The sequence below is a fragment of the Leptonychotes weddellii genome, chromosome 5 (genome assembly GCF_054177405.1).
Source record: "Leptonychotes weddellii isolate Sample4059 chromosome 5, ASM5417740v2, whole genome shotgun sequence".
Taxonomy (NCBI): domain Eukaryota; kingdom Metazoa; phylum Chordata; class Mammalia; order Carnivora; family Phocidae; genus Leptonychotes; species Leptonychotes weddellii.
Genome location: NC_138373.1, coordinates 52,094,633 through 52,104,877, shown reverse-complemented (window position 1 = coordinate 52,104,877; position 10,245 = coordinate 52,094,633). Strand labels below are relative to the sequence as shown.

Sequence of the window (10,245 nt, the reverse complement as noted above, 5' to 3'; positions counted from 1 at the left end):
GAAACTTACAAATAACCAGAGTCCTTGCTGAAGGCATGGGGCTTTTGCAAAAACCAACCAAAAGAAGTGCTCTATCTCCCAATTTCCTGATTTTCAGGATAATAATTGCCACATTATTTAAACAATTGGTGTAGGGATTTTTCAGTTTCTTGAAGTCCAAAGCTTTTTAACTCATGTATTTCAGTATTATTTTTATATCTATATGAAGATATGTGTTAAATAATTATTTGAATAAAGGCAAGTTTAGGCTGACAATTTCACATTTTTTCCAAGATGCATAAATAACTTTTACTCATGATTATGTGTATTAGGATTGGTATGATTTGTCCATTCCTGCTAATTTGTATACTCACTTATTCTTGTTTTTAAGCTCTATCTCATTTAAATAAGCATTTTAACACTTATTTATATTCAGGATATAAAACAATTTGATTTGTAATTTGAAAAAATATCCATGATAAAAATCAAAAGAAAACAAGAAATTCAAGTAGAACATTTTATTAAAATATTCAGATATACAAAGAATATAAGGTTCTGATTCAGATTCCATGAAAACATTTAATATATTCAGTAAGAAAATTTATTTGTAAATGTAATAATTACACTAGTATTCTGAATCCCTTCTATTTTTACTATTGCATAAGATGAGTTTCTATCAGGTTTCAGAGTAGGATTTTCTACAAACTGCATATCCTAGATCATACTTGATTTGGATGGTACTTCAGATGATTAGATATGGTCTCCAGGCATCCTGATGTTGTGCCATACAATGGATTTGAGAAGGAGTATACAGAACTCTAAAGAAAAACACATTGAAGAGGTTAGGATTTTAGTCACTAAAGTAACAGACTTCTTTCCAGATCATGCAGAATACAATGAGTTTTTAATGGATTTCCACTGCAGTAGTAACTAGAGCATTCCTGACTCTCCCCCTAGGACCTCCAGTCCACACTGCCTACACTGCTGACAGACCAAAGCTTGGTCTGTGTCCAAGGCCCTTGGGGCATAGGAGTCACTGCCTTAGCCTCACCTCTGGTGGGATGGGGAAGTGCAGTGGCAGAATCTGGACTACCTCTTTCTGAGGTGCTGATTTCTCTAAGTCTGCTGTATTGATCATAGTTAAACAAAACAAAACAAAATACAAAACAAATAAACCTGACTTTTAGTTGAGAGAGTTATATTTTACAGAGTATATTAGAAAACCTAAAATGTGGAAAGTTCTAATAGGACAAACAAACACTGATTTCTTCAACAAAGAAAGTGCAAGGAAAACATGAGAGAGAAAATGGAGCCTAGAGATTAAAAGAGTCTTAGGAGACATGTCTATCAATTTGGATAATATACCTTATATCCATCCTAATTTTAAAAATATAGCAACAGCAACAAATATAACCCCCCTATTTATTTATGAGACAGTTGGGGTAGGTTGAACACTGATTGAATATTTAATGGCATCAAGGAATTATTAAATGTTTAGGTATGATACTGTGGTTATATTTTTTAAAAGTCTTTATCCCTTAATGTTACAACTTAAGTCTTCACAGATGAAATTTAATGATATCTGGGATTTGTTTAAAAATAACCTGGTTGACACCAAGAATGAACCCTAATGTAAACTATGGACTCTGGGTGATGGGAAGATACAGGTTTGTCAGTGTAGCTCATGTACCATTCTGGTGTAGGATGTTGATAATGGGAGAGACCATGTGTTTGTGTGTGGGGGGATATATGAGAACTGTCTGTGCCTTCTGCTCAATTTTGCTATGAACCTAAAACAGCTCTAAACAAAACAGTCTTAAAAAAAACAAAAATAAACCAACACCACCATTCTGGTGTATAGTGGGAATGGGTGGTGTAGAGGTGAAACAAGAATGACCAGGGGTTGATAATGATTGAAGTTGGGAGATGGATACATGGCAGTTCATTATACTATTCTTACAATTTCTATATCAGGATTTGAGAATTTTCTCTAAGAGGTTTTGGAAGAGTATTTTGGAGAAGTCTATTTCTCTGTTACAAAGTCAGGAAAGGTATATGTAGTATACCTATACGTATACAAAGTCATTGTTTTCTGAAACAATAGAAATCAAAGCAGCAACAAAGTTCAAGAACTGTGGCAGAATTTCTTCTCTAGCCATTCTTAATGGAAGGTAAAAAATGTGAAAGAGGAATTATTTTTTTTATTTGGATAGAAAAAAGGAAATTGCTTCCAAGTTTCTCTGGTCATCGATTGACTGCCGTATGCAAACATAATAGAGTTTTGAAAGCACCTTGAAAGGTGGGTCTTTGATATGAACCCCACCCGTGTGCCAGAGAGACCATTTCTCAGTAGAAAGTAAAAGATGCACAGTACCTTCCTAGCAGCTTTTTAATTATTACAAGTTTATAAGATATTAATATAAAAATGCCAAATTTAAAACACTACATTTGATTTCCTTATATCATTTGTATCTTTCGGATACTAAATGTTAAACTGAAGATTTTTTTAAAAAGATTAAATTTTCTTTCCTTTCCTAAAATGAAAGTAGGTTTGTATTACACCTACCTACTTTGCCAAAAAGATACCTTAGGCTTCCTAAATATGCATTTATTTATGGACTATCCATTTGAAGGGGGGGGGGCTACATTGTAAGTTTTACTCTGTGTCTTGATTGACTTGACAGATCATCCAAATTAATTCTCTTTGTGTTCTGGGAAATATTCCTTGTTTTCATTCCTACCAAAATAATACTAAAAGTATATATGACATCATTATTGAATAAAACACAAATTAAAAAGTCAAGTGTTAGCCTTCAGCCATATCAACCAAGGTTCCAAAACTACTAGAAATCATCTAATCTGGCACCTTGTTACTCATTTAAATAATGGTAACAACTGTTTGTGGCCTATTCTCTTTAAAAATAATAGAGGAGAAATGAACACTTTAGCTTTCTATATACTCACTTTGACAAGAATGAATCTGATAAAATATTTCTAAAATCAGATGTAAGGAGGTTTTCGTAGACAAGAAGTGATGCGTCATGGCTAATCCTATTTGATATCTAAGTGAATGCTCATATTATCTACTTAAGAAAGAGATGAGAAAGATTTTACTTCATTTTCTCTTTAGTCTACTTAGTGCACTGATAAGGAATAGCCCTAAAAGGTCCCAAGAAAGATGAATACACTTTAATTTCTCCTTTAGTATTCTAAATTATCAGATAATAGCCCTTTACTGCTCACACCTAAATTTAAAGCACAGCACAGAATGCTGTCCTCCCTTTTGTCTTTGGGAATAGAATACAAAGAACAGTCAATAAAGAGTTACTATGGGTAGCTGACTAATACTCTGGGTTAAACTGATATTTTCCAGATTTGTCAGCTCTTGTTGAGTATGAACAGTGACCACAAAGCCACTTAACAGTGAACTAACTTTACAAACAGATTGAATCTGCCCTGGAATGGAAATTCTCATTGCACATCTAGAAGGACTAAAACTCCTTCCCATTCCCAATAAAATAACTCTGTTAAAACGTTCCTCGTAGCCATGATATGGACATGTCCAAACAACACTGTGTGTGTGTGTTTCTGCTTCTGAAACAGTACAGTTCACCATTACCACTTACCTCTGTTTTCTCTGGGTCACTCCAGTTCCCATAAACCGGATTAACAAATGCACATTTAACACTTCCTTTAGTTTTCCTTAAAGCACACAGGACCATAAAAAAAGAGTAAGTATTGAAATGTAGCACAGTACATTTCCAGGTTATTTCTGGTAGACATCTTTGAGAGACACATTGTCTAGCCAGCATACTTATTTTTATGAATGTATTACCATAAGTAAAGTTATTATTATTTTTTTTTTGCAGGGCACCAAGGCAACCACATTCTTGAAAGTAAATATAATTTGAACTCTGAATATTTAGATCCAAATAAATGCAGGCAAATAAAAAATGGCATAAATTGGTCTTAAAATTGATTTCTTAAAATATTACTCAGGTGATACAAAGGGTACAACATTATAAAGAACTGGCTATATGGAAAGGCTACCTTAGACTTCAAAAGTGCCAAACCACCAAATCCTGAGGACTATTTTTCATGACAGTGTTTGTCATAAAGATCTGTAGCAATGAGTCATTCTTTAACATTTTAAATAGCAAATTTGAATGTGTTTTGAAGAGTTCTTAATGTTAGTGTTTCCTTTAAATGAATCATAAAGAGATGGGTCCTTGATAATCTCACATGTTGGTCTAGATCTGCTAATATACTCTGATTAACTGAACTCCTAAATGATCATTTTCTTTTTGTGCTTTACTTAATTAAGAGTCTATGGACTTATTAGAAGACAACAAACCCTGGAATAGTTGGTCACAACTGTTGAGAATAAAAAATGCCCATCACAGGAGCAAAAAATATAACAAGATAACTAAATACGCCTCATTAAAGATTTACAGAATGATCCCATATATGCACACACATATATATACACACACACAAGCATAATGGAGAATGGAAAGACCAATTGTAGGATGATTGCCAGTGTCTTGAGGGCAGCTAAGAGGAAAAAAAATGTATAATGCATGAATATTTTTGCCTAATCGGGGTATAATGACAATAAGTCTGTCAATAATATAGCCTTAAATCCTAAGGGAAAAGGCAGTAAAGAGGGAACTCTGACTGATTTGTTTTTTGAAAAGAAATCGTCCGTTAATGACCTCTTATTGTCATCTACCAAAACACATAGTGAGTCCAACAGCCTAATCTGGGTAATTGTGTTTGGCTGTCAGTATGTTCTTCCTGTGGATTCAGTCTTCAAAGCTTCCTAATCTCCACTATTTCTATACAATTGGCTTAAATATTCAATAGCTTAACCAGTTCACCATCATTGAGTCTACATTTTGGGTATCAATGCATAGGGATATATATAGCAGCTATATATTTGTGGGTTATTATTTGAAAAAAAAATCATAGATACACTCAAATGATGAGGCAACAAGTATCTGTTAATTCCTTAACTACAGTGAGTACTTATGATTTGTACAGTTAGGTTGAATAAGTGATATTTGATTCTTTTCCTTTCCTTCCTCCAAGACTAGTCAGTGTAAAGTTGTCAGAGTGGTAAGCTCAGTAAATGATGCAGTTAGGTGCACGCCAGGCAGGGTTGCTTTTAGTGTTGAGATGGGATAGGGAGTTGAAGGGAAACTTCAAAATGTGTCACAATGCCAAAACAAAGGCTGGCACAGGAGAGACTGAACATTGAGGTAGGGAGTAACAAAACAAAATGGAAGTTAGGAACTAGATAAAGATCAGATGAATGCAGACACAGCTCAGAAAAATTAATCTCAGCTGAAATCAGGCATGAAATCAGGAAGCAAGAGGAAATCTAGACTGTGGGGCTAGGTAGGATAGATGGTCCAAAGGCCAGGCAGGCAACCAGGAACTGAAGGGACAGGCTTGGCAGTCAATTGGATAGAAGTGAGGTACAAGCAATACAAAAGATCTTGATGTGAGACAATTATTTTTGGCTTTGGAGCTGGGACCCCGGATGACCTAGACCAAGAGGCAGGCAGAAGGCAGGTAAATTGATCAGTTTTCCAGCTCCGTTAAATTCAGCTATTGGAGCTAATTTTCTTCTGAGAGGATTTTTAAGTCTTAAATAATTTTCTATTAAAATGAAAAAAAAAAAAGACCTATAGGTGGTAGGCTTTGGGGATCAGGTGACCACAAAGAAGGAAGGGTGACACTTAAGGTAAGAATGTGAAGTTGTAGTAAAAGAGGAAAGCATCACAGTATGAGTAGTAGAATGTGAGCAATGGTAAATTCGTCCTCCTTTAAATTATGTTCATTAGCAGTCACAAACTACTGTTATTTTTCCCATCAAAGGTATGTCCCCAAATATTAGAAATCTCTGAATTGTTAGGCTTAATTTTTAATGTAGTTCCTGTTTATACTGTAAAATATCACCCACCATCAATAGATACTTATATTAAGTAAATTTCTAGTGTCAACTCCATACATTTACTATTTCAAGTACTATGATATAATTTTCCATATGCATCAATTATATGTAAGTTTGGTACTCAGACATAAACAATTTTACTTAAAATGATGGATCCTTCTATGAGGAAAACAAAATATCTGTGAAGTTTTCTGCCAGTTCTAACACTGTAATGTATAATGATAAGCCTGTATTAGGCTAAAAAATGCTATGTTTAACTTACACTATTTGTCAATAGGCAGACGTCTCTAAGAGAGTTGAGGTTTCAGAGAATCTCACCACCTCCAGGAATCAGCAAGGAATTGACTTAGAAGTATGGAGTAGAGAGAAAAAAGCAGCATGGATCACATGAGTTTTCCATCCATAACTTAATCATGCATTCACTTAAATTATTATTAAGCTCCTGCTATATCCAGTATGTACAGTAACTGTATAGGGTGGCATTTTGAATGGGCTGAAGAGAGAGATGTCAGTACAGAACTAGGATAATTCTGATGGGAATTTCCAATTTAAATTTAGTGAGCATATGTATAACTCTAAAGGAATTCACTTCATGACTTATTAACAATTGTTTTAGTGTTGATTAAAAACGTGTTTGTAATACGTATCTGAAATTACTATAAATGGGCAGTGAAGAAAAAGAATAAAACAAAAACTCATCTATGTTACATCCAGTAAACATGACTTTAAGGTAAATGTTTAGTATATGTATATTTTAACAGCTTTATTCAGTTATCGCATACCATATAAATTTACTCATTTAAACATGATTCAATTTTTAGTAATATTGTTTTTATAAATGGTGAATATGTATAACATAAAATTTGACATTTTAACCACTTTTCAGTGTATATTCCGTGGCTTTCAATATTTTCACAGTGTTATCCAATCATCACCTCTGTCTATTTACAAAATGTTTTCATCACCAGAAATAGAAACTCAGTAGCCATTAAACCATAGTTTCCCATTCTCCTCTTTCTCCAGCCCAGGGTAACCTCTGATTTACCTTCTGTCTCTATGAATTTGCCTATTCTAGGTACTTCACATAAGTAGAATTGTACAATTTTTATCTTTTTGTGTCTGGCTTATTCCACTTAGTATAATGTTTTCCAGGTTCACCCATATTGCAGCATGTATAAGAACTTCAGTAATTTTTATGACTGAATAATACTCCATTGTATACATATGTTACATTTTGTTTACTCATTCATCTGATGATAGACACGAGTTGCTTTCACCTTTTGACTATTGTGACTGATGTTATGAATGTTGACATGTAAGTATCTGAGTTCCTATTCATTTATATATCTTTTCATGTGCTTATTTGCCATTTGTATATCTTTCCTGAAGAAATGTCTGTAAAAGTCTGCTGCTTTTAATTGGGTTGTTCTTTGTTGTTGAGTTGTAGGAGTTTTTTTTTAATACATGCTGGATATTAAACTCTAATCAGATGTATGATTTCAAATATTTTTTTCTATTCTGTAGGTTGTCCTTTGATAATATCCTTTGTCCCTTTGATAATATCCTTTGATACATGAACATTTTTGATGAAGTCCAGTTTATCTTTTTGTTTTGTTTCTTGGGCTTTTGGTGTCATATCTAAGAATTCATTGTTATCTTTTCACATGTCTGTTGGTCATCTTCATGGCTTCTTTGGAAAAATATCTATTCATGTCCTTTGCCCATTTTTTAATTGGATTGTTTTTTTGATGCTGAGTTGTATAACTTCTATATATATATTTTATATTAACCCCTTGTCAGATTATGTCATTTGCAAATATCTTTTCCCATTCAGTAAGTGCTTTTTTGTTTTGTTGATGGCTTTCTTCACTGTGCAAAAGCTTTTTATTTTGGTGTAGTGCCAGTAAGCTTAATTTTGTTTTTGTTTCCCTTGCCAGAGAAGACATATCTAGAAAAAAAATGTTTCTATGGCTGATGTCAAAGAAATTACTGCCTTTATTTTCTTCTAGGACTTACATGGTTTCAGGTCTCTATCACATGATCGGTGAAACGCAAATTAAAACCATAATGAAATATTACTTCAAAATGGCTAAAATAAAAAACACAAGAATTAGCAAGTGTTGGGTGAGGATGTGGAGAAAAAGGAACCTTTGTGCACTGTTGATGGGAATGAAGATTGGTAGAGCCACTGTGGAAAAACAGTATGGATGTTCCTAAAAAAAAAACTGAAAAAATAGAATTACTATATGATCCAATAATTGCACCACTGGGTATTTACCCAAAGAAAGTAAAAATACTAATTCAGGATGCCTGGGTGGCTCAATCATTAAGTGTCTGCCTTCAGCTCGGGTCATGATCCCAGGGTCCTGGGAGCGAGCCCCGCATGGGGCTCCCTGCTCAGCGGGAAGCCTGCTTCTCCCTCTTCCACTCCCCCTGCTTGTGTTCCCTCTCTCACTGTATCTCTCTCTGTCAAATAAGTAAATAAAAATTTTTAAAAAATAATAGAAAACAAAAACACTAATTCATAAAGGTACATCCACTCCTATGTTTTTTTATTTTGTCTAATTGCTCTGGTTAAACTTTCTTATTGATAAACACATTTATCTCTAGCTTCTTGGGGCTAAAACCTTTACTAATATAAAACTAAATTGTGGGGTGCGTCCAACTCTTGGTTTTGGCTCAGGTCATGATCTTAGGGTCCTGGGATCAAGCCCTGAGTCAGGCTCCATGCTCAGCGTGGAGTCTGCTTGGGGTTCTCTCTCCCTCTGCCTCTCCCTGCTATGTGTGCTTGCTCTCTCTCTCTCTCTGTCTCTAAAATAAACAAAATCTTTTAAAACAAACAAAAATTACAAAAAAAACCCCCCAAAACCCTGAATTGTAATGATAGTGTATAAGGAAAATTTATATGTCAGTGTTAGGATAGTTTTAGGGTAGAGTCTGATTGTCACTTAATGTGACCATCTTTAGACTAGATAAGTGAATAAACCTTTATTTAGGTCGAAAGAAAAGGTGACCGTGAGCATAAGTATCACTTTGTTGAAGAATGGCTATCAGGAAGATTACAGGAAAGAATGATAGTGCCTGAGTTGTTTCTATTGAGAAGTCTATACTCCAAAATGAACATCTGTTTACATACATCATAAGTTTATTAATTAGTAATTGTAATCCAATTTTATAATTAGTTTTATTGGGAGTGTCCTATTTTTATTTACCAAATTAATTGCTGTTTTTGGTTATCAGTGGGTTGTTTAATTTCTTTTTGTTAACAACAGACATGTTTTTCTCTAAGTTGATAGTATGTCATTTTGTGTGTCTGAGAAACTGGTCAGGCTTCTTAGTCTAATCCACCAAATGCCTTCATCCCCACTACTATCTCAGGGGAACAAGCTGTCACAATTTTTTCTCATATTTAAAAATAGGCTTAGAAAATGCTCAGAGCAAAATGAGCTCAAAATTTTAGTACAAATTATAAAATAAGAGGAAAAACCATTTGAGACGGCAATGTGTGATGATTCTAGGTGGACTGTATTGTAAAACTCTACCCTAAAAGCCTGTATGCTAAAAAGTATGGAGAACTGTACTCTGTGAAATTGAGGTAATCATAATGTAGCTATCAAGGTGATTTGAAGGGATAAACATGATAATTTACTTACCAAAAAATATTGCTGTACATGTGTGTTTGTGTTTGTAGGAATCTGTTCTCATGCTTCCACTAATGAAATGATTTGTATATATTGCTTCTAAATGTTGAAGAATATTCTAAAATACAAGAAATGATTGTTCTGAGTTAAGTACATGAAGGAAAATGATGCTCTACAAAGTGATGACTCATTTCTTAAGATGGCAGAATGATAGAATGTTGATGTTATTTATCATGTTTTATAATTTAAATGTATCCAATAATTTTAGAACAAACACTGTGTACTAAAACATTGTGTTAGGTCTTGGACTTACAAAGTTGATCAGTTCCTACCTCTAGAACTTCTTTTGGAGGGTGGCAGCTAATGGACTTCTGTCCCTTTGAATGAAATTATATGTTTATATAATGTCTACCACAAGTAGATGCCTGGTAATAGTTGAATGCTATTCTCTTTACCTTCTTTTCTTATTCTTTCTTCCTTTTGTCAACTGTATCTTTCTTTTAAAACTTTCTGCTACTTTCTCCAGACCTCAAAGCCTGGGTTCAATGAAGGGACATTGGGATAAAGAAAAATAATAAGTATCAAAATAGTAATAATAATCACTGTAGTACTTTTTTTATTTTTTAATATCAACTTACTAATTTAGAGCTAGCAAGGACCTTTGCA

General features: G+C 33.9%; 1 long non-coding RNA gene across 1 annotated transcript; it reads right to left on the bottom strand.

Moving 5' to 3' along the window:
* Positions 1-538: 538 nt before the first annotated feature.
* On the bottom strand, positions 539-7,080 carry LOC145721660 (uncharacterized). The gene is made up of 3 exons (XR_014145489.1): positions 6,201-7,080; positions 3,606-3,681; positions 539-797 (listed from the first exon to the last, which is right to left on the bottom strand). It is a non-coding gene; the product is annotated as an uncharacterized LOC145721660 (long non-coding RNA).
* Positions 7,081-10,245: the final 3,165 nt, after the last annotated feature.